Source organism: Callithrix jacchus, chromosome 15 (assembly GCF_049354715.1).
Source record: "Callithrix jacchus isolate 240 chromosome 15, calJac240_pri, whole genome shotgun sequence".
Classification (NCBI taxonomy): Eukaryota; Metazoa; Chordata; class Mammalia; order Primates; family Cebidae; genus Callithrix; species Callithrix jacchus.
In genome coordinates, this window is record NC_133516.1 from 21838893 (window position 1) to 21863489 (window position 24597).

General features: G+C 39.6%; 1 pseudogene; it reads right to left on the bottom strand.

Moving 5' to 3' along the window:
* Nucleotides 1-22839: 22839 nt before the first annotated feature.
* On the bottom strand, nucleotides 22840-23364 carry LOC100413858 (large ribosomal subunit protein uL29 pseudogene; annotated as a pseudogene).
* Between the last annotated feature and the right edge of the window lie 1233 nt (nucleotides 23365-24597).

Here is a 24597-nt window from a genome sequence, read left to right on the forward strand (position 1 = left end):
CCCGACAAGTATTATCCTAACTGAATTCCCAGATGAGTCAGATGTAAACTTTCCTTGTGTTAAGCCTATGGGAACCAGAGTCTTTTTTTTTTTTTTTTGAGACAGAGTCTTGCTCTGTCGCCCAGGCTGGAGTGCAGTGGCATGTTCTCAGCTCACTGCAACCTCCATTTCCTGGGTTCAAGCAATTCTCCCTGCCTCAGCCTCCCGAGTAGCTGGGATTACAGCCACCTGCTACCAGGACCAGCTAAATTTTGCATGTTTTAGAGACGTAGTTTTCCCACATTGGCCAAGCTGGTCTTGAATTCCTGACATCAGGTGATCCACTTGTCTTGGCCTTCCAAAGTGCTGGGATTACAGGCATGAGCCACCATGCCCAGCTGGGAACTAGAGTCTTACCTTAGCAAATACAGAAGAATTTAATCGTATCATCCACACACTCATTTCCATCACATAGAATTGTTATCAGAGACCATCAAAACTTTAAAACCAAGGATTCACATATCCTTACAGCTATGCCTTTCATCCAGGATCTTTTCCAAAAATAACCCATTTATTTCATGTGCTGGAAATCCACTGAGGCAAGTCACCTCCCTCCTTGCTAATTCCCCTAAGAAGTAAGGGGAGCACTTTATTTTTATGTTTATTTATTTATTTATTTTTGATACAGAGTCTGGCTCTGTCTCCCAGGCTGAAGTGTAGTGGTGCCATCTTGGTTTACAGCAACCTCCACCTCCTGAATTCAAGTGAGTCTCCTGCCTCAGCCTCCTGAATAGCTGGGATTATACACACACGCTACCATGCCTGGCTAAGTTTTGTATTGTTAGTAGAGACTGGGTTTCACCATGTTGGCCAGGCTGGTTTCTGACTCCTAACCTCAAGTGATCCTCCCGTCTTGGCCTCCCAAAGTGCTGGGATTACAGGCGTGAGCCACTGTGCCCAGCCTTGGGGTACACTTTAGTAGTTACTGTACTTGCACTCACTCCCTCTTCACTAAGAGTCTTAAACCACAAACTATTCATGGCTTATGACAGGTTTCATCAACAAAGCACCACACCTTCACTTTTAATTTTAACCAAACTCATAGCCTTCTCTTGAATGAACATATTGATGCTAATGCTAGAATCACACACGCTAATTGTGTTCTGACTTATCAATCACTTTTTTTTGCTCCCGATGATTATTACCGATTGCAAAGGTGTAGACAGATCCTTGCACCTGCTTCATGAATAACTTTTTGTCTACAGAAATTTCCTTGAAGACTAGTGAATTATGCCACTTAAAAAATTTAAATATCCCCTACCCTGTTTACATTATTATCACAGGCCTCTTCTTATTAGCACTTTCAATACTTGCCTTGCTTTTGCATTTATTGGATATTATGGATGAATCATCTTTGCAAAAGAACTTAAAACCTGCCATGAATAAAGCAAATATCCAGAAGAATATTAAAAAATAATGTTATCCTCACAACCCAAAATAACAGCTGAGGGCCTCTGCTGGTGGTGAGTTCAGCCGGTGTATTTTCACATTGTTCTTAGCTTTGTTAACATATATGAATGCTTTTAAGTGGTAGAATCTGAGAGGGCCAGAGCTAGCGGGTTATCTCATTCAGTTAAATATCTACACTTTTTACACATGAGAGAAATGAGATTGAGAGAGGTGCGTAACAAGTTCCTGATTGCATGGCTAAAAATTTAACTCAAATATAAATGAAACGGAATTTAATAATATGTGAGAGTTCTTCAGATTACTTTTAGTCCGTCTTGTCAAGTTTTAACAGACATTTTGTTTTCACCAGCTCAGCTTCTCCGCTGAGTCTCCTAAGAAAATGTCGTCTTTGCCTGATTCATAGGATGAAGAGTAGAGAGATTGACTTGGAGACATATAGGAAATGGTGTAGATTCTTGCATGGTTTTTCAACTCTTTGGGTCTGGGTAATTGAAAATAAGCAAAGAGACATTATTACCAAAGATAAATTTTATGGAAAAGATGGAAAGCTGAATACATCTATATGATCAAGAGCTGTGAAAGAGAAAACAGAGCAATTTTGGTATGGCATGAAAACTTGAGGGACTCTGAAAGAACTGATACTTTTGAGAGAATTAAAAAAGTGAAACCAATCACTCTCCTTTGCTCTCAGAATCCTTTAGAAATCAGTTTGAAAGATATCCATTTCTGAGTTACAGCCAATGACTCCCAACATCACTGAATATTCCAAGTATCATCAAATACATTATATTGTGGAAAGTGCTGCTTTTCAAACTTTTATTTGAAACATCCCTAATGTCAGTGGAAACATTAGCTCTGGGCACTGGCTCTAGTTACTTTGTAAGATGCTAGAAACTTTCCATCTTTTCCATAACAGTTATCTTTGGTGATAATGTCTCTTCTTTTTTCTGATTGGTGGTAAACCTCGTAAAATATGTGCCCTGATACTTGTTCAAGGGATGGAGTGAGAAGTAGAGCTAATATTGTCGGGCGTAGTGGCTCAGGCACTTTGGGAGGCCAAAGTAATCCCAGCACTTTGGGAGGCCGAAGCGGGTGGATCACGAGGTCAGGAGATCGAGACCATCTTGGCCAATGTGGTCAAACCTGTCTCTACTAAAAATGTAAAAATTAGCTGGGTGTGGTGGCCTGCACCTGTAATCCCAGCTACTCGGGAGACTGAGGCAGGAGAATCACTTGAACCAGGGAGGCAGAGATGCAGTGAGCTGAGGTCGTGCCCCTGCACTTCAGCCTGGCAGCAGAGCAAGACTCCATCTCAGAAAAAAAAAAAAGAAGTAGAGCTAATATTTAGAAGTGAAAAGACAGTCAGTTAAGTTCTTTGAGATCTAAGTAATGAAGATAAAGATCTTAGGTCTGAGAAATGCCCGTTTAATTTAATTTTAGAAAGTTACATTTAGGGGAGGGGGTTCCTGATGGGCCCTATATGACCATGAATGCCTGTCCTTGAAACTCTGGGCCACAAAACTGAAAATACATCCATGGACACGTGGATATTGCCAGCTGTGGGTAAAATGCTTTAGATCAAATGAGTTAAACCTAGAATGAGCCCCTAAGTGTGGCATGTCCTCCTGCAGTACTCTTGACTCTGAAAACCAGTGCACACCAGTGTCCAGAAGAACAGTCTCATGAAAGAAGAAAAAGATGATGTGAAACCCAACTGGTAAGAGAAAAATTCTGTCACTGCTTTTCTCTTAAAAATCCAGTTTAGTTCAGGAAGTGAATTTTTCTATTTCTTAGTCATCTCTCAAAAAAAAAAAAAAATTAAGCCAAATCTTGGAGAGGAAGGACCACAGATGGGAAAATAATACCTATTCCAGGGTCATATCAAGCAATATGCGTTCAGATACTTATTTTATTTCCAAATGTGTTTCCCTTGAATCTTGGGTAAAATCAGTTACTTTTCCTTCAATCTTGGATTTTTAAAAGATAATTAGCAAACTGGATATCTATACAAAAGTAATTTTGTACCTCAGCAAAAGAGTGCATTCTGCAGATAATTCACTCTGTGGCTTTTCATTAGCTAGCTTTTCCTCCGGGCAATTTAGAGGTTAAGGCCCTACTCATCCACTTTCTCAGCATCTGTTAGAATTACAGCTGTAATTCACCAAGGGGAGTCAAAGAAACGGCACCTCTCACCAGAACTAACCCTTGTAATTGAGGTAGACTCATTTAGTATGTATCTCATATGTTAGTCATTTAAAGGATATTATGTAATCCTCTCAACAACCTTATAAATTAAAGCTAATCTCAAGAAAGAAACTGGTTTTGAGAAGTTCAGTGATTTCTCCCAAATCACATACTTAATACACTTAATAAATGTTGCCACAGTCTTTGTAACTCTGAAGTCTTTTACCTTTCTGCTCAGCTTCTTGGCTTTATAGCATCTCTTTCCTTTAATCTCACACATACACTAAAAACTCCCGAGCACCTTATGTCTCCTGGGATTAGGAGAGTATAAAAGGAAATGTGAAAACTTTATCTGCCGGGGCAATATGTGACCTCGCTGCTATAGTGGCTTATGCAATTTTTGAAATGTAATTAAAGCTTACCCAGATTTCTACAGGTAGATATCTTGCCATAGTAGAAATTTTATCTTTCTTTTCTTCTTCTTTTTGAATTTATTTATTTATTTATTTATTTTGAGACGGAGTTTCGCTCTTGTTACCCAGGCTGGAGTGCAATGGTGCGATCTCGGCTCACCGCAACCTCCGCCTCCTGGGTTCAGGCAATTCTCCTGCCTCAGCCTCCCGAGTAGCTAGGATTACAAGCACGTGCCACCATGCCCAGCTAACTTTTTGTATTTTTAGTAGAGACAGGGTTTCACCATGTTGACCAGGATGGTCTCAATCTCTTGCCCTCGTGATCCACCCTCCTCGACCTCCCAAAGTGCTGGGATTACAGGCATGAGCCACCGCTCCCGGCCTGAATTTATTCATTTATTTTTCTTCTCACCTAGGCTGGAGTGCAGGTGTGCAATCATGGCTCACTACAGCCTCAAACTGCTGGGCTCCGTTAATCCTAACACATCACCCTCCAGAGTAGCTGGGACTACAATTGTGGGCACCACACCCAGCTAATTTTTGTATTTTTGGTAGAGATGGGGTTTCACCATGTTACCCAGGATGGTCTCAAACTCCTGGGCTCAAGCGATCCCCCTATCTCAATCTTCCAAAGTGCTAGGATTACAGGTGTGAGCCACTGTGCCCGGCCAAAATCTTATCTTCCTATTTTTAAGATAGAAATACACTTTAGGACCGGGTGTGGTGGCTCACTCCTGTAATCCAAACACTTTGGAGGCCAAGGCGGGTGGATCACCTGAGGTCGGAGTTCAAGACCAGCCTGACCAACATGGTGAAACCCTGTCTTTAAAAAAAAAAAAAGAAATACACTTTATTAATATACATTTACTTGGTAAATCTAAATTATTATAGTTTCTTATAAAAATTAAACCATTTTTGTAAATATCAATATTTAAAATTAGAAGAAAAGATAACATTTTATTTTTTTTACCAGCTTGACTATTAATGAAATACAAAATAATTTCACATCCCTTGAAGTACCTTCTGAAAATCTTTACTTTAGAATCCATCCTTCCTTCTCTTCCTTCTTTCCTTTCTTTCTTTCTTTCTTTTTCTTCTTCCTTCCTTCTTTCTTTTCTTCCTTCCTTTCTTTCTTTCCTTCACTCCCTCTCTCCCTCTTTCTCTCTCTCCCTCAGTCACTCTCTCCCTTTGAAATATGTACCAAACATCTTCTAAGGACCAGAAACTGGGGAGTGAGAAAGGGTCCCTGCTCTTAAGAGCTCATGTTTTAATCAAAAGAGAGACAGCATGATCACAATTTCAGGAAGAAAAATGTCAAGTGAAGCATAAAATACTATGGGAGTTTGTAGTGGGAGGGACTATTTTGGCTTGGTGTGGGGTAGGGGTCTTGGTAGACTTTGGAAAGCAGGTGGCTTTTTAAGAGAGGTGGGAATAATCCATGCTGTGTTAGAAACAATGGCTTTTCAGATGGAGGGAAAAACCATGATGGAGAAGGAAAAGGGCAGACCAGGGATTTAAAGACAATGTGAGGTGTGCGTGGAGGGAGTCAGGAGAGGTGTGTTGGCATCACATGGTAAAGTCTGTGAATGTCTTTCTGAGGAAGAAATAGGCCATCAAAATTTTTTTTCAGTAGGGGAGTAAAAACATCCAAGCTGTTCTTTTTTTATGAGATTAGCTTGATAGCAGGCTCCCGTGAAACATGGGTTACAGGAGGAGGAGCCTGTTGTCAAGGAGAACAATGAGACTGATAATTTTGACTCCAGTGAAGGAAAGTCACCCAAAGGAAAGGATTATTCAAGAGGAAGGCAAGAGACAGGTCCAAGGCTATATGATATGAGGAGTAAAGATATAGAAATATCCTGGTATATTGCATTGAATAGTATCTCCCTAAATTCATGTCCTCTTGGAACCTGTGAATGTGACCTTTTTTTTTTTTTTTGGAAATAGGGTCTTTGCAAATTTAATTAAACAAGGTCATACGGGGTTAGGTGATTAGGTTGGGACCCAATTTAATAATTGATGCCCTTATAAGGAGAGAGTGATTTGGTGCTTTTATAAGGGGAGAGAAGGAAGATACACACACACAGGGAGGAGTGCTACGTTAGGATGGAGGCAGAGAGAGCAGTGATGCAGCTATAAACCGAGCAACACCAAAGATGGCCAGAAACTGTAAGTAGCTAGAAAGAGGCAAGGAATGATTACTTCCTAGAACTTTCAGAGAACAGCATGGCTCCTTGGACACCTTGATTTTGGACTTACTGCCTCCAGAACTGTGCGAGAATACATTTCTGTTGTTTTAAGCCACCAACTTTTTGGTAATCTGTTACAGCAGCTCTAGAAAACTAATACACCTGAACAACCTTAGAAAGAGCAAATGATGGTGGCTACCTTCAGGGACAAGGAGAGATTCATTAAAACTTCTTACACTGGCTGGGTGTAGTGCCTCACACCTATAATCCTAGCACTTTAGGAAGCCGAGGCAGGTGGATCACCAGGTCAGGAGTTCGAGACCAGCCTGGCCAACATGGTGAAATCTGTCTCTCCTAAAAATACAAAAATTAGCTGGGTGCAGTGGTGGGCATCTGTAATCCCAGCTACTCGGGAGGCTGAGGCTGGAGAATTGCTTGAACCCAGGCGGCAGAGGTTGCAGTGAGCCCAGATCATGCCAGATCATGCCACTGCATTCTAGCCTGGGTGACAGAGCAAGATTCTGACTCAAAAAACCAACCAAACAAAAACCCTTATTATACTAAAGAGGAAAGAGAGTGTTTTTAAAATGACAAATTACATAGTGGGCCTTTGTGGAGGGCACAAATATAAACAAGGCATTGCTGCTAATTCAGAATCTTACAGACACATTAGTGAAGACTACGGACAATTAGTGGAAGGGGCTGTAATCATGGAAACAGATGAGGAAACAGACTCAATGACATGAAGTTACTTACTAAAATTCGCAGAGCTTTAAAGTGGCAGAACTGGGCTTGCACTTATCTCTCCCACCTCCTAGTCCAGTTCTGAACACAGATTTTCAGAGGAGAGTAAAAATAAAGAGGAACACCGTGGAATAAAGAAAGAGGCTTAGAAAAAGGAGGCTGGCGCTCTCCAAGGATTAGTCCCTGCTTTTTAAAAATCTCTGTCCCAGAATGGAAACATGATAATCTGTTTGCAAATTCCCAGTTTCCCAGCCCCCTAACTCCACCCTGGTGTTTGAGAGTGCTGTCCTATTTCTCTTAAATCTCCAAAGACTGACAATGATGACATCATTGCTTTGGCCATTTTTAATTTTATCTGCTAAAAGATTGAAACTTAGAATAAGTAGGTCACCATAAGTTTAGAACAAATGCGTCAAATGTTTCAGAAGCTCCCAGCCTTACAGCAAAACTAGAAGTGTTAGTCAACCAAGATAAGCACCACCTTGGGAGAGGCATTTGATAATGTGTCTCTCATCATATAATAATATTACAGACTGACTGGATGGGGGAAAAACATGTAGGTCATTCAAGTTCATCTCTCTGTCTTTCAGGAATGATTGCAGTATGCACCATCTAAGAAGGACAGAACTTGGCTGACCAGACAATTCTTTCTCTCTCTCTCCTTTTTTTTGAGACAGAGCCTCACTCTGTTGCTCAGGCTGGAGTATAGTGGTGCAATCTCGGCTCACTGCAACCTCCACCTCCCACGTTCAAGCGATTCTCCTGTCTCAGCCTCCTGAGTGGGACCACAGGAATGTGCCACCAAACCTGCTTAATTGTGTGTGTGTGTGTTTAGTAGAAACAGGGTTTCACTATGTTGACCAGGCTGGTCTTGAACTCCTGACCTCAGGTGATCTACCCGCCTTGGCCTCCCGAAATGCTATGATTACAGACGTGAGCCACCACGCCCAGTCCAGGCATTTCTTAAAAGTCTCTGGTCTGGGGACATGCTGGCAGTTTCTTAAATTCATAGAAATGCTAAAAATGGAACAGCTCTTACTTAACTATTTACTGACTTGAGATAGCACTGCTGTCGGCACTGCTTCTGGGTTGTCTCATTTCACGCTTGAAACAGCTGTAGAGATTTTAGTCTCCCTTTTCATTTTAGGGATAACAAAGCTGAGCTCCTAGAGAGGGGAAATAACTTGCTAAAAGTAAATTTACACATGAGGAAATCATATGAAGAACACTTGGAGAGATGTTTGATTTGCTCAGTTACTGAAGAAATAGAACAAAAGACCATTCTGAGATTCCTATCAAATCATCAAACATTAATATTTTATATCTAAGTTTATTTAATCCCAGTGATGATCAGGTTGCAAAAAAAGAGGCAATCTCATTTATGGAAGCTATTATAAATGCATTAAATTAGTATGATTGTTTTCAAAGGCAATCTGCTCATTTAAACCATGACTTATACAAAGGGTCCTATCCTATGACTGAGTGATCTAGTTTTTGGATTTACATCCTAAAGTTTTATACATTTAAAAAATTACTTGCTCAGATTTTTAGCACAGTATAATTCTATGTTTAAGAACTCTAAGATTGCATGGTCTAAACTTTTCCAAAACAGATAAACAAATTGAGACACATGAAGAAATGACTTTCCAAGGGTCTGAGCCAGGTCAGAATACAAGAGTCTTGTTCAGTAATACTTTCATTCTGCTCTGGAGCACTTTGGTGAAAAATGGAAAACGATCCACATCTCCCCAAATGAAAGAGATAGTTTAAAAAAATTGTGAAGAGCCTGGCTTCCTGGACTCAAATTGTGACTCCATCAGTCACTAGCTGAGTGGTTTAAGGCAGGCACTTAATTCTGTTTGTGTTTCACCCCTAAAATGGTGCAATAATAGAATCTCTCGTATATTCCAGCCATTGCTGCCACAACCAGGTTTTATGTTGGCTCTGACTGACTTCATGAAGTTGTGCAGGGACACTGCAGAGTTCTTAGCTAGCTTCAAGTCCTCATGCCTGCCTTTTCTGCCTAGCCTGAGGCTTCCCTGTTGATAACAGAGGTGTGACGTGCACCCGCCCAGAAGTGTGTGTGTGTGTGTGTGTGTGTGTGAGTGTGTGTGTGTGTCTCAGGGTAGTGGTGGGTGGATAAAATATTTCATGGAGCAGATGGGAAGAGGTGGACAAACTTCCTTCTCCCTTCCCCTATAGGACTGTTGAAAATGTAGCTGATGCAGCCTTTTGGAGAATTGTCTCCTGGAAAGACAGTCTTTGATAGATGGATCTATCTAAGACACTCGGTATGACTAGATTAATCACATAGCCTCTTATGGATTTTTCCCCATTCCCTGCCTCACACTGCTTTTCCTTCACTCTTGCCTCCCTGGAATTGCACCTTGAATAAAGTAGTGTATGGAATCCTTTGCTTCACGCTTTGCTTTACTTTGAAGCCAGACTAGAGAGATGGCACCCACCTCAGAGGGCTTTAGTGAGGAAACATTTAATAAGTAAAAATGGGGAAAGCGGTTAGAACAGTGCCTGATGAGTCGTAATTACTATGTAAGCGTGAGCCATTCTTATTATACTGTATCACTGTGTAGCTCTGTAAAATAGCAAATATTTAGACTGTGCTGCTATGTAGAAAATATATGTAAAATGTTGAGCAAAAACAGAATGGTAGGAAGCAAGCATCACAGGGATTGTATCTCCATAAAAATTACATATACTCAGTGATGATAGAGGAGATGACATAGAGTTGGAAATTGTGACTATATAATGAGGAAGAGGTGCTGTGTTTACATTTCCACAGAGGGAGTTATTTATCCAAAGCGGAGTTTAAATAAACAGAATAAATACACTCTTTTCCCTCTGCTCAGAGATACAGTCCAGCGCTTATAACTCCTCAGAGCTGGAAAGTCCTTCTGTGCAAGACTTTTCTTTATACTGTAATTTTAACCCAGTTTCCTTTAAGTCATTGTTTATGAAGTTTGGAAACCATGGAGAAGTGGCTGTGATGAAACAACTCACTCTATCTGCAAACAGACGTCTCTGCTTCTGCTTTTCACGGGGCGGTGAGATGATGGGCTCCTCTGTTAGGGGCTGCTTTGTCCCATACTCAGCGCTCAACCTCCTCCGTAGTGCACCCTCAGCAGCACCCAGCACACAGCAAAAGACTGAAAATGACTTCTCTTCTCTCCTTCTCTCTCCTCTTCCCTTTCCTCTCCTCAGTCTCTTGGAGTCCAGACTAGGAAGAAATGATACGCAAGTTATGAGACATGACGTCCTGAACTTGGCTTTGTTAGAATTCATGCACATCATTTTTTTGTGCAGAGAAAAGCTTAATGTGAGCAAAGAACATTTTTCCATGGGATTGGGGATTGGGAGGTTCATTATACTCCCTATTCTCATTTGTTTATCTGGAAGCCCAGGTCTGTGTTTGGTCGTGTGACCCATCTTGGTTTAAACTCTCTAATGGCCTCCCATAGCACTTAAGAGTTAAACCCAACTTCTTGTCCTGATGGCAAAACCTTCCTGCATCCTCCGCCTGCTCAACTCCGGGAACTTGCCTCATACCTTTCTCCTTGGCTCTTCACTTTCCAGCTAACTCAGACATTTTTCGTCGTCTGTTTCTCAAACATGCTAAACTTGTTTTCATCTAAGGCTTTTTAAACTAACAACCCAGAATACTCTTCCTCTCCCTGTTCACCCATTTGGTTTCTTCTTGTCTTTCAAATCTCAGTGTAAATGTCACCTCCTTAGAGAAGAATTCTCTGGCCATGCAATCTAAGATACGTGAGTCACTCTTTCACCTTACCCAGTTTTGGTTCTCTGAAGAATAGCCATCTGGTTTTGTGTTCTTTATTTAGACATTGTTTAGTGTTTGACATAATCTTTGAAGGAGGGAGAACCTTGTGTGCCCTGTTCTTCTGTACTTCCCTAAATTCTGTAATAGTGCCCAGCACAGAGACACACTCAATAAGTATGTTGCATAAATATGTATGAATGCACAGTGAATGTTAGGATAACAGGGGTTTCCAGGTGGTTCAGAAAGAGCAAAAGCTGCAAATGACAGCCGTACTTTTCTCTCTTGAGCTGAAAAGTAGGCCAGACCCATTGCTTTTCCACCCCTTTGTACATCAAAAAAAAAAAAAAAAAACCATATTATTAACACCCTCCAGGTGGTAAAAAGAAAAGAGGACACTGAGCTGATCTATCTGTGCCGTATAGTTTGTTGGTTCAGAATATTAACTACTTGAAGAATCATACACAGGTTATCAGATTTAAAGACTTACTATAAAGCTACAGTAATCAAGGCAGTATTGGTGTTAGAAATCACCAATACCATATTGACCAATGGAACAGAATGGAGAGCACAGAGACATCCATAGAAATATGGCCAATTGATTTTTGGCAAGCTTTCAAAGGCAATTAATTAAAGGCAGGATTTGTCTAGTCAACAAAGGATGATGATGAAACAATTGGTCGTCCATATGCAAAACCAAGAACTCTGACCCAAACCTCAAACTTTATACAAAAAGAGTTCAAAATGAATCATAGAGCTAAATGTAAAATGTGAAACTATACAACCTTTTTCGGTAGTTTTTATTTTTATTGTTTTTCTTTTTCTTTTTGAGACAGGATCGTCTAGGCTGGAGTGCAGTGGCAAGAACACAGCTCACTGCAGCCTGGGGCTTCTGGGCTCACGGGATCTTTCTATCTCAGCCTCCTGAGTAGCTGGGACTACAGGTGAATGTCATTATGCCCGGATAAATTTTTATTTTTATTTTTTGTAAAGACAGGGTTTCACCATGTTGCCCAGATTGGTCTTACACTGCTGGGTACAAGCAATCTGCCTGCCTTGGCCTCCCAAAGTGTTGGGATTACAGGCATGAGCCACCATGCTCAGCCCTATAAAATCTTTTGAAGAAATAATACCAAAATGTCTTTGACCTGAAATTAGACAGAGAGATTTTTTTATTCATTTATTTTTTTAAGTGACTTAAAAATATTTATTTATTACAAATGTATTATCATACACTTCTGGAGGTAAGTCTTCAATGGGTTTTGTTAAGTTAAAATCAATATATCAGCAGGGCTGAAATCCTTCTGGAAATTCTAGGGGAGAAACTATTTCTCTGTCTTTTTCAGCTTCTGGGGAGGCCTGCGTTCCTTGGCTTATGGCCCCTTTCTCCATCACCAAAGCCAGTACTGTAGTGTCTTCCAATCACTTTCTCTTTCTCTCTGACCAGGACCCTCTTGTCAAAGAGTTCTTAAACAGGACACCAAAAGCATGATCCATTAAAAGGAAAAGTTGATAAATTGGACCCCATAACAATTTTAAGTTTGCTTTGTAAAATACATTATTAAGATAATGAAAATACAAGCTATGAACTGATTGATGCAAATAGTTTTGAATCATATTTCTAACAAAGTACTCATATTTAGAATAAGTAAAAAATTCTTAAAACTCAATAATAAGAAAAACAAATTTTTTAAATGGGCAAATATCTTGGATAGACACTTTGCTAAAGAGGAAATACAGATGGCAAGTTAGCACAGAAAGCTATGCTTATCATCTCTTTAATAAGCACGTAAGAAGTTCAAATAGCAAAAAAGGCAAATTAAATCACCATGAGATACTATTAAATACTCACTAGAAAGGCTGAAATTAGGCCAGGCACGGTGGCTTATGCCTGTAATCCCAGCACTTTGGGAGGCTGAGACAGGTGGATCACCTGAGGTTAGCAGTTTGAGACCAGCCTGACCAACATGGAGAAACCTCATGTCTACTAAGAATACAAAATTAGCTGGGCATGGTGGCACATGATTGTAATCCCAGCTACTTGGGAGGCTGAGACAGGAGAATTATTTGAACCCCAGAGGCAGAATTTGCAGTGAGCCGATAATGCCCCACTGCACTCCAGCCTGGGCAACAAGAGCGAAACTCCGCCTCAAAAAAAAAAAAAAAAAAGGCTGGAAAAAACAAATTAACAACTGACAATACCAAGTGCTGATAAGGATGTGGAAAAGTCAAGATAACAATCATTCTGGAAAAGGTTATGGTTTATTATAAGGTTAAACACATGCTTCCCATGTGACCCAACAACCACACTCCTAGGTATTTACCCCCCCCAAAAATTACCTTCACACAAAAACTTATATGTAAATGTTTATAGCAGCTTTATTCATGATCTCCAAAAACTGGAAACAACCCACATTTCTTTCAACAGATGAATGGATAAATAAATGTGATGCATCTGTATCATGGACAACTACTCAGAAACAAAAAGGAAGAGACTATTGTTAGATGCAGCAACAGGATGAAGTTCAAAGACATTATACTGAGTGGAAGAGGCTGGTCTGAAAAGGTTATAACTACAAAATTCCATTTATATCCCATTCTCACGAAGGAAACAACTGTGTGACAGAGACCAGATCACTGAGTTCCAGCGGTAAGCATGGAAGGAAGGTGTGATTACAAAAGGGTAAAGTGAGGAACTGACTTGTATACTGATTGTGGTGATGGTTGCATGAATCTACACATGCATTAAAATTCTTAGAACTCTACATCAGGGAGGCCAATCGTATTATATAAAATTAAGAAACATAAAATTTAATAAAGGAACTAATAACTATCAAGACCTTGAATCCAGGTAACATTACTTTCTAGCTATGCTGTATTGGACCAGATACTACTTTCCTTAAGCCTCAGTTTTCTCATGACCTAAAATGTGTATAATAGGAGTATCCACATCTCATAGGGATGTTTGGTGAATTATATGAGGCAATGCATGTATAGTTGCATATACAGTGGCATATTAGTGAATACACAGTAAATTTACTTGTTAATATGGGGTCATTATTTTCAGAAGACAAATCTTTAGAGGAGGCTGAATGTTATGGTAATAAGGAACAAAAGCTTTAATAAACAGTCATACTTAGCTTTGAATTGCTTATCATCTTGGATCGTTAATCACTCTGTGAACTTCAGTTTCCTAATCCAAGAACAGTGATAGTAATAGTCACTTTATTATACTGTGATGAGCATAACCATTAACGTGTGTATAATGTCTGGTACTCAGTGAGTGCTCAATAAATGATAGCTGTAATTATGATTTAGAGTGGTTCAATAAGTAAAATATGATTTCTTCTGACACTGAAAAATTATGTTTACAAATACGTAATTCCAAATGATTAATTATGCAACAAAAGAAAGAGCTGACGTTATGCAAATGTTTTCATTTGTACTGGGCTGGTCATTCACACGTATTTTTCTATTCATAGCCAAAATGGTAATTGGTTGAAATGAGCACTGTTGCATTTTAATGAGCCCTTAAAAGGGCAAAAGGATTCTTCTAGTACAACGCGGAATGGATTTTCCATGATAGTGTGTATTTTTCTATTTTGTTATTTTAATTTGCAAATGGAGTCCACAGGTCTTTCTTCATTTCATAATGCTTTCCATCTCTCATCTCAAGGATGTGTTTTAAAGTAAATTAAAGTAGGAGCCAATGAAACCTAGAAAGGTCTGGTGGCCTCTATGGGCTAGATGTGTAGAGACAAGCTGAATTTTCCCTGGGTTTATGGTTTTTTAGTTTGCTTGTCATTATTGTCATCGCCATCATCATCATCCTGTTGTTAGATGCAGCAACAGGATGAAGTTCGAAGACATTATAGTGAGTGGAAGAGGCTGGTCTGAAAAGGTTATAACTACAAAATTCCATTTATATCACATTCATCATCATTCATCATCACTATCATCAACCAGGCTCTGATTATCCAAGAAAGGCTCTTTGGTTCTATAGCACCTCTGATCATATTGAATATTATTTAAGCTATTTTTGCTTTTTCTCCTTATTCATAGATCCATGAAAAGGGAAACTATTGCTTTAAGATGATAAAGGATGCACATTTTAACAAGAGACATCACTCTGTCAGCCAGATGTATAAAAACACACCTTCAGCAAAGACATTTCTTATAAGTTAGATTATCTTTCACTGTGAATTAAAAACGTTCTGAAATGGCTGATATGGTTTTATTGCTGCTTATGAATAGCATTATAGAGGTTATTGATGGGAAAGGAAGAACAGAATACTTGAAGCACAAAGCTGGAATAGATCTTAGAAATTTAGCCTAATATTGTTATCATATCAAAGAGGATAACGGAAATCTAGAGAAGAAAGTACCAGGCACGTGTTATTCAACAGGCAAGAGACAGCATCAAGATGGAAACCCAGGTCTCCTGCCTGCAGGACAGGTTAATTTTTCCTATATCACATCATCTCTCCAACAACATCTCTCTGTTTTTTTCTGTTATACTTTTTAGCCCCAAGTTTGCCGAGTTTATTTAATTACTTTGGTTCTTAGAATACTATCACCATTAATGCATACCAAGACTCTTTCATGTATTAATATTATATATTTTTTTCTCCATTCTAAATTGTCACCCCCAGATCTTTCTCCCTCTTAGACACTTATTCTACTATATTTGATATGTCCTTAAGTATGAAAATACTGTTTTGTCTATGGATTTTTATTTACTTCAATGTATTCTGCTAGAAATTTTCATTCAATACTGTGCTTTTAGGTCCATCCATGTGGCTATATGTTAATTTACTCTGACCATGGCTTAGGATTCCAGGCTATTAACTTACCCCATTTTACTTATCTATTCTCCTCTGGTGGATACTTCTGTATTTGATACCACAAACAATGCTGCCACAATTAAGTTCTTTTGTTTAAATATGGGGTCTCTTTATGTTGTCCAGGTTGGACTCAAACTCCTGGGCACGAGTGATCCTCCTTCCTCAGCCTCCTGAATAGCTGGGACTACAGGTGTGTGCCACTGTGCATAGCTTTATCTTGTATTTGTTTCTTAGTGAACTCATAGGAGAAATGTTCTGAGTATACCCATTGTTGGGATTGTTGGGTCATAAGGTACAACCATTCTTAATGTTGTTAAATATTTGCCAGGTTTCTTCCCACAAAGGCTGTGTGTTTTACACTCAAAACCAGCAGCAGCCGATTGTTCCCGTCTTCTCATCTCCTTGTCAGGAATCAGTCTTATCTTCCTTTCTTTTCTTCCTCTCTTTCACAAAGCTATCCTGCGTTTTCTTCTGACGACCTTTTAGTTTTATCTTTAAGATTTAGGTCCTTAATCCACCTAAAGCCTATGTTTAGATAAGGTACAAGGCAGGGCAACACTTTTACATTTCTTCATATAATATTAATATTTCCATTTTCTCAGTACCATTTCTCAAGAGTGAAATAGGCTCTTCACTCTTGCACCTGTACTCCACTCCAATCACATTGCTTTATTTTTATTTTATAATTTAAGCCTTTTATTTTAGATTCAGGGGATACATGTGCAGGTTTGTTACATGGGTAGATTGTGTGATACTGAGGTTTGGGGCATGATTGATCTCATCACCCAGGTGATGAGCATAGTACTCAATAGCTTTCCAACTCTCGCTCCCTCCTCTCCCTCCCTTTGATAATAGTCTCCAGTGTCTATTATTGCCCTCTTTACGCCCATGAGTATTCGTGCTTAGCTCCCACTTATAGGTAAGAACATGCAGTATTTGTTTTCAGTTACTGTATTAATTCTCTTAGGATAATGGCATCCAGCTGCATCCACACTGATGCAAAGAACGTGATTTCATTCTCTTTTTATGATTGCATAGTATTCCATGGTGTATATGTACCACATTTGATTTATCCAATCCACCGTGAATTGGCATTCAGGTTGATTCCATGTCTTTGCTATTGTGAAGGGTGCTGCGATGAGCATAAAAGTGCGTGTGTCTTTTTGGTAGAATAATTTCTTATGAATATATAACCATTAAAAGATTGCTGGGTCAAATGGCAGTTCTAAGTTTTTGAGAATCTTCAGTCTGCTTTTCATAGTAGTTGAACTAATTTACATTCCCGCCAACAATGTATAAGCATTTACTTTTCTCTTCAGCCTTTCCAGCATCTGCTGCTTTTTTATTTTTTAGTAATAGCCACTTTGACTGGTGTAAGATGGTATTTCATTGTGACTTTGATTCTCATTTTTCTGATGATGAGTGACGTTGAACATTTTTCAGTATGTTTTGTGGGACACTTGTATGTCTTCTCTTAATAAGTGTCTTTTCATGTCTTTGCCTACTTTTAAATGTGGTTATTGGTTTTTGCTTGTTGAATTGTTTAATTTTCTTATAAATTCTGGACATTAGACCTTTGTCAGATGCATAGTTTGCAAATATTTTCCCCCATTCTGCAAGTTGTCTATATACTCTGTTGATAGTTTCTTTTTCTGTACAGAAGCGCCTTAGTTTCATTAATTTCCATTTGTCAATTTTGCTTTCATTGCCATTGCTTTAGAGGACTTAGTCACAAATTATTTCCCAAAATCGATGTCCCAAATGGTGTTTCCTAGGTTTTCTTCTAGTATTCTTATAGTTCGAATAAAAATTCTTATTTAAGTCTTTAATCTGTCTTGAGTTATTTTTCATATATAGTGAAAGGTTGGGGTCCAGTTTCATTTTTCTGCATGTGGCTAGGCAGCTATCCCAGTTCCAGATATTGAACTGCTTGTTTTTCTCATCCAGTCCCATTTAAAATGCTTCGGGATCTAGACATTTTCCACTAAGTTCATGAAAATATCATGATTCATAGACACATGCTCTAATTTTTTTTTTAAGACAGGCTCTCACTCTATCACCCAGGCTGGAGGACAGTGGTGCAGTCACAGCTCACTGCAACCTCTGCCTCCCGGGCTCAGATGATCCTCCTGCCTTGGCCTCCCAAGTAGCTGGGACTATAGGTACATGCCACCATGCCCAGCTAATTCTTGTATTTTCTGTAGAAATGGGGTTTCACCATGTTGCCTAGGCTGGTCTGAAACTCTTGAGCTTAAGTGACCTGCTGGCCTTTGCCTCCCAAAGTGCTGGGATTACAGGCATGAGCCACCACACCCAGCCTCACTATGCTCTAAATTCTGAGAATAGTGTTTGTCCTAATTAGACATTTTGTTGGCAAATGGGACCAAGAACAAGGATTCAGGATTCCAAGCTTTGAAGTCTATAGACTATTGATGGGAGTGTAAAACAGTTTATTACAACAAGGGAACCTGCAATTGAGCAAGTGAGCACAACTTCTTATGGGTATGGATAAGAGGACTAGACTTGACTGCACTCCATGAAGCGGTTTGAATATGCTGGCCAATCTCAACTTCTCTCTCAAGTTCAGCCACTTCAATTAGAATATGACCTTCATTTGATACAGTGAGCTCCCAATTAAAATTTTAGGTGAAGAGTTTTTGAAGTTAAGAAAATGTTAGAAAACCACTGGAATAGATAGTCCCATGAGTTTTTCTGAATTTTCCTGTTAGGGTACAACCTCTCCCTGAATATTAGTTTTAATTCATTATTAATATGATTCACTTTTAGTTCTATTTCCAAGTTGGCTGTTCAGAATAATAGGTAAGAAGTATTACAGTATACTGTGCTCTGCACATTGAGGGTCAATAAATATTTGATGAGCAAAAGAAGGCTGATGATACCAGGAGAAAGGAATGGGTCAGGTCATTTTCATTTTTTACTGTCAGTAAGCCATACAGGAGTCGGGGAATTTAAGAAAAAAAGGGAATTGGTATTTTTCATAAATTAAGTAACAATGACTTACTTTCTTAATGTTGCATTAAAACAACTCAATTTTATGAAGGCTGATTATAGAAATGGTTTATATAGTGCCCCAAAGAATGCACGCACTACTAAATGGTGCAGATTTCTTTGCTTTCTGTTCAAGTGTATGAAAATTACTTGAGTGAGCCCTAGATCTAGTTTTGGAACAGATGACAGTCTGTGTGTATGTGTGTGTGTGTGTGTGTGTGTATAAGTGTGCATGTTTTTGTCTGTGTGAAGTATGTGTGTCTGTATGTGTAAATGTGCATGTGTATGTTGTTTAGAGAGAATTCTGTGTCACACTTGTGTGGTCATAGGAAGTTGGAAAGAAATAAAACCTTAACCTGAGCAGGGATGTCTCAGATGATTTCTCAGATGAAGTGACAGAGATTATTGAGAAAATGTAATTTGAGCCCACAGAAAACCTATTGTAAGCACTCTAATTCCTGGCTATAAACTGAACTTTATTCTTTAGAAAAATGTCTGGCAATCAATCTTTAATCCTTATTCATTTTTCTTTCCTTCCTTCCTTCCTTCCTTCCTTCCTTCCTTCCTTCCTTCCTTCCTTCCTTCCTTCTTTTTTGGACATAGGGTCTTACTCTATCACCAGGCTGGAGTGCAGTGATGCAATCTCGGCTCACTGAAACCTCTGCCTCCTGGGCTTAAGTGATTCTCCCACCTCAGCCACAGGCATGCACCATCACACCTGGCTAATTGTTTATAGAGACAGAATTTTGCCATGTTGCCCAGGCTGGTCTTGAACTCTTGGACTCAAGTGATCTACCTGCCTTGGCCTCCCAAAGTGTTGGGGTTACAGAGTGAGCCACCATGTTTGGTCCTTTATTCAATTCTTTTTATTTTTTTTTTGAGACAGAGTCTTCCTCTCTCACCCAGGCTGGAGTGCAGTGGTGCTATCTTGGCTCACTGCAACCTCCGCCTCCTGGGTTCAAGCCATTCTCCTGCCTCGGCCTACCTAGTAGGTGGGATTACAGGCATGCACTACCAGGCCCAGCTAATTTTTGTATTTTTAGTAGAGACAGGGTTTCGCCATGTTGGCCAGGCTGGTCTCAAACTCCTGACCTCATGATCTGCCCGCCTGGGCCTCCCAAAGTGCTGGGATTACAGGCATGGGCCACCACACCTGGCCCATTAAATTCTTAATGATATCTTTAGGCAACAGTGTAGCTCAGTAGAGAGTCCAATTCTGCTCTCAGACGTGTGGAGGGAAGTCACTCAAGGCAGGAAAAGCACCTCAGTTCCTGATTTAAATGTGCTGTGAAGACTTGTGCATGAAGGGGTTCTTTTGGTAGACTTTCACAAGCTCAATCCTTAGACGTAATATATGTCCCACTGTGGAGGACTGTTTCTTTTGAGAGTTCTGCAGATGTATGGGGCCTCAGTTACCATGGAGGGTAAAGTTTGGGAAAATTAAACCAAGCCAGGAGGGAACAAATGGGCAAAGGGGCTGTTGAGAATCTGAAATGAAAGCGCTTATGGAATTCTGAAACCAACGTGGGGAAAGGCAAGCTAAGCGATTCCCATTTGGTGATTTGTTCGAAACGTTTTGATGAGAGTTATGGAAAGGAAGACTCCAGTTTCATCATCACAGAGCCATTGGATTTAGAAGAGGTGAGGCATCTTGTGCTGGGAGCTCAATCAGTTAGAGGAAATGGATGCAGGCATGATTCTCTGCTTTCCATCTCTTCACATAAATCCAACAAAATATCTTCTGCCTAAAGCTCTGCTTTCAATGTGTGCAATAATTCGTCCATTTCCTCAATTGTATTAAATACACACTGTGTGCCAGGCACAATGACAGGAGCTGGGGAATCAGGGGGTATGTGGGCCATACCAACAAGAGGCCCACAGTTTGGTTGGAGAGGAAGATAAGAAAACCTGCCGTGACAGGATTTCCACACAGCAGGGAAATGGTGACATCAAGGTAATCAGGGAAGCAGTCTTGGGTGCTGATCTTAAGCACAAACTCTGTTAACAGCCTTTGTTCTCTTCCCAGCTCTGCCATTTAGTAGCTGTGTGATCTGGAGCTGGTTACTTCAACTCTCTGTGTTGCAATTTCCTCACTTGGGAAATGAAGCTCGTAACACTAACCTCAAGGATTTGTTGTATGGATTAAATGAGTTAATACATGTGAAGTGTTCAGTAAAGCGCCAGCATGTAAAATGTGCTCACAGCCCCCAGAGAACTGCAAGGCCAGGGACCCTTTCAGCTGCACCTGGACTATCACTCCCTGTCTTCAGTTCTCAGCTGGGTCTAGCAGTTTCTGGACAAGATGAGGAAGAAACAGTTACCATCATTTCCCCACCAAGCCAAAGGGAAATGAGTGACTCACTCCAGCGTCACGGAATGTCTGAAAGGGGTTTCTCTTTTTATCTAAAGGACATTTTGGCAGGAGAAGTAGACTAAAACTATTCCCCAACCTAGGCAGCTCTTGTAAAATGATTTGTTAACTTAATATTTCTATGAACTTGTATTAAATACTTACCATATGGTAGGCACTGTGGGCTACAGGATGACAGCCTGCATTTATTGATCCTTCACATGTGCTGAGCTCTGTAGAAAGTACCGTATATATCTAATCTAATGTTCACAATACATCCCCATGAGGTAGATTTATTATTATGCAAGGGAAGAAACTGAAACAGAGAGAGGTTAACAAATAACTTGCCTAAGGTTATACGGCAAGACAGGAAATAAAAATTCGAACTTGGGAAGAAGGAATGGAGAGTCCAATGCCTGACCAAAATGTTTTCCTATCTCAAGAGAACATAATCACTTTCTGCAAGGAGTTCTCACTCTGGTGAAGGAGCCAGAAAAGAACAGATAATTAATATACAGTGTAATCTATGCTCTATAAAGGTGTGAACAGAGTTCTGTGGAAGCACAGAGGAGGGAGGAAATTACTTTGGCTGGGAGAACCAGTTTTAGCGGTAATAAGCAAAGTACTCAAGATTACACAAAATTTCCAAAATATGTACAAACCTGAAATGATGAAAATCTGTCACAGTGAAAGAAAAGCTTACATTCAAGGATGACTAAAAAGTATAAATCTGTCTAGGTAATCAGCCTCTAATTGAGCAAGAGTCGAAGTTACATTTTTGAGTCTATTGCATCAGGTGTAATATGCATACTACTGCTTTGGTGTGACTGACCACGCTTCACTTTGCTAACTGTCAAAACCAAATATTTCGAGTCCCAGATCAAATTCTATCTTGGAAGGGAGTGGCCACAACTTATGAGTCTTTATTCTTTTTGGTATCCACTGTCTCACCTATATTAGGTGCCTATCTCATTGCCTGGCTCAAGGTAGGAGCTCAAACGTGTTCATTCTGAGTCTTTTAGAAGGTGATTAATCTGTTTTCGTCTAGTTCAAGACCTTATTTTTTTCTCTGTTTTCATTTCACACCTCATTTATATTTCTCACAGATGTTACAAAGAGTCAAACTCTAAAATTCAACCCTTTAACATTTGGGAAAGTGGGCATCAAAATGAGATCTCAAGATGAATTCTGGTGGTAACTTTTGGGTTTTCTTTATCAGTGTCCCTCTGTTAGTCATAGGAAAATATTAGCTTAAACTTAGTGGGAAAAACAAATTTCATTTCATATTGCTTAAGAAATGTCCTGACTACCTATTCAGCTCTGATTTTTGAGTAGTGGGTAACAACCAGTACATATCCATCTCCAGCTCTTGACATCAAAACTGTCTGTTCAGAACAAAAGGGAAGAGAAAGAAAAGGCAGAATGAACCTGGGAGGAAATGAAGATAGAGAAAAAGATCCTGTCTGTCTACGATCAAAAATAAATGGAGGAAGCGAGACTGCCCTGCAAAATGCTTTGAATAATGTTATAATAAATTACCAATTCTTCTGAGGTTAAATGAATTGTGTCCCCACTGACATTAAGTAAGGATTTGAGGTAGAATATCAATCTTCAGCAAGCTTCATCCTTTTGAGCTCGAATCAGTGGGCGTTATTATGTCTGATCAAGCACCAGCCCAGTTGTAGCTGAGAACTAGCTGTTATCTACGTAACAGACTGATTTGTCACTTACCCTGCTCAGGTGCACAACTGCTTTTCAAAGTACAGTCTTAGACTTTGATACACTTCAAACACACTTCTAGGACATCTAAAATTCCTCCATTAATTCGGGTCTTTTATTGTGTTTATAATAGACTTCTGCTACACTAAAATGGCCCTACTCCATCTGTAATAGTCTGTTTTCCCGCTGCTGATAAAGACATACTTGAGACTGCGTAATTTATAAAGAGGTGTTTTCTTTCTTTCCTCAAGCCGGCGGTGCTTTATTGACAGCGCGCCACTCAGGCCTTGACTGTGTCCATCTGCAGCGGCAGCAGCTGCTTCTTCCGCTGCTTCTTCTTGGTCTCCTTGTGTTTGCTGAGCCAGCGGCGCCTGGGGCGCTTCTTCTTCGGCCGCAGGTCCAGGGGCTTGCACTTCTTGCCCTTGTAGAATTTTCTGAGGTTTTCTTTCTGAGTCTGGTTAATAACCGTGAGAACACCGGCAACTCGGAACTTAGAGAGCTTGGAGGCCGCGCCGCCTGTCACTTTGGCGACGCGCAGCTGGGACAGCTCCACTTTCAGGTCTTCCAGCTGTTTCAGCAGCTCCTCCTGCTTCTTCTCGCGAAGGTCTCAAGCCTCGATCTTGGCCATTGCTGCACAGGCGGCCGCCCACTCCGAGGGAAAGAGGAAGTCAGGAAGGAGGTTTAATGGGCTCACAGTTACGCATGGCAGGGGAGGCCTCACAGTCATGATGGAAAGCAAAGGAGAAGCAAAACATGTCTTATATGGTGGCAGGCAACAGAGCTTGTGCAGGGAAACTCCCATTTATAAAGCCATCAGATCTCCTGAGACTTATTGAGGGAAACTGCCCCCATGATCCAATAATCTCCACCCTGCCCCGCCCTTGTCATCTGTGGATTATTACAATTCAAGGTGAGATTTGGGTGGGGACACAGAGTCATAACCCTCTGTTGTCATAGATTTTTCTTATTCATAGTTTTCTAGTAATTAGTGTCAAAATGATAAATAGGGTCTCAATATATCTCAGTATCTCATAGGAGGATGCAAGTTTATTCCTGTATACTTTATACAGAATTTACTAAGATGAAAGGAGATTTTTTTAAACCTGTGATTTAAAATCCAAATTTAGTAATGTAGTTTATTTTGGTTTGAAAATATTTCTAATATTCTTTAGTGCCAAAATCTCTATGTGGAACAGCCAAGATCACAGCACCAGTTAAAATGATGTGGGTTTTTTGTTTTGACTTGTTGTTTCTTTTAAAAAATCAATGATTAATTAGAGACTCTTAAAAATGTAGTTGGGATTTTAGGGTGAGGGCTTAAGTTGTTAATTTTCTTTAAAAATTGAGTTGAAATTTACCTAACATAAAAGTAATCATTTTTAAATGAATAGTTCAATGATACTTAATACCCTCACATAATTATGCAACCACCATCAAAACATTTTCATTACCCTGAAAGGAACCTTGTCCCCATTAGGCAGTTACTCCACATTCTTTCATCTATCCAGCTCTTGGTAAACACTAATCTACTTTCTGTCTGCATGGAATTACCTACTCTGAAAATTTTACATAAATGGATAATAAGATATTATTTTTAGATAATAAGATATTATGTCTTGCTTCTTTCGCTTAGCTTAATGTTTGTAGGTTCATTCATATTGTAGAATGTATAAATGTGCCCCATTCCTTTGTGTATATATACAATCATTTGTTTATACATTTATCTGTTGATGAATATCTGAGTCATTTTTACCTTTTGGCTATTGTAAATAATGCTGTTATGAATATTCATGTACATGTATTTGCTGCAGCACATGTTTTTAGTTCTTTTGGATATATACCTATCCATGATATATCCATACATATATATATGGCTCATAGACAATTCTATATTTAATTTTTT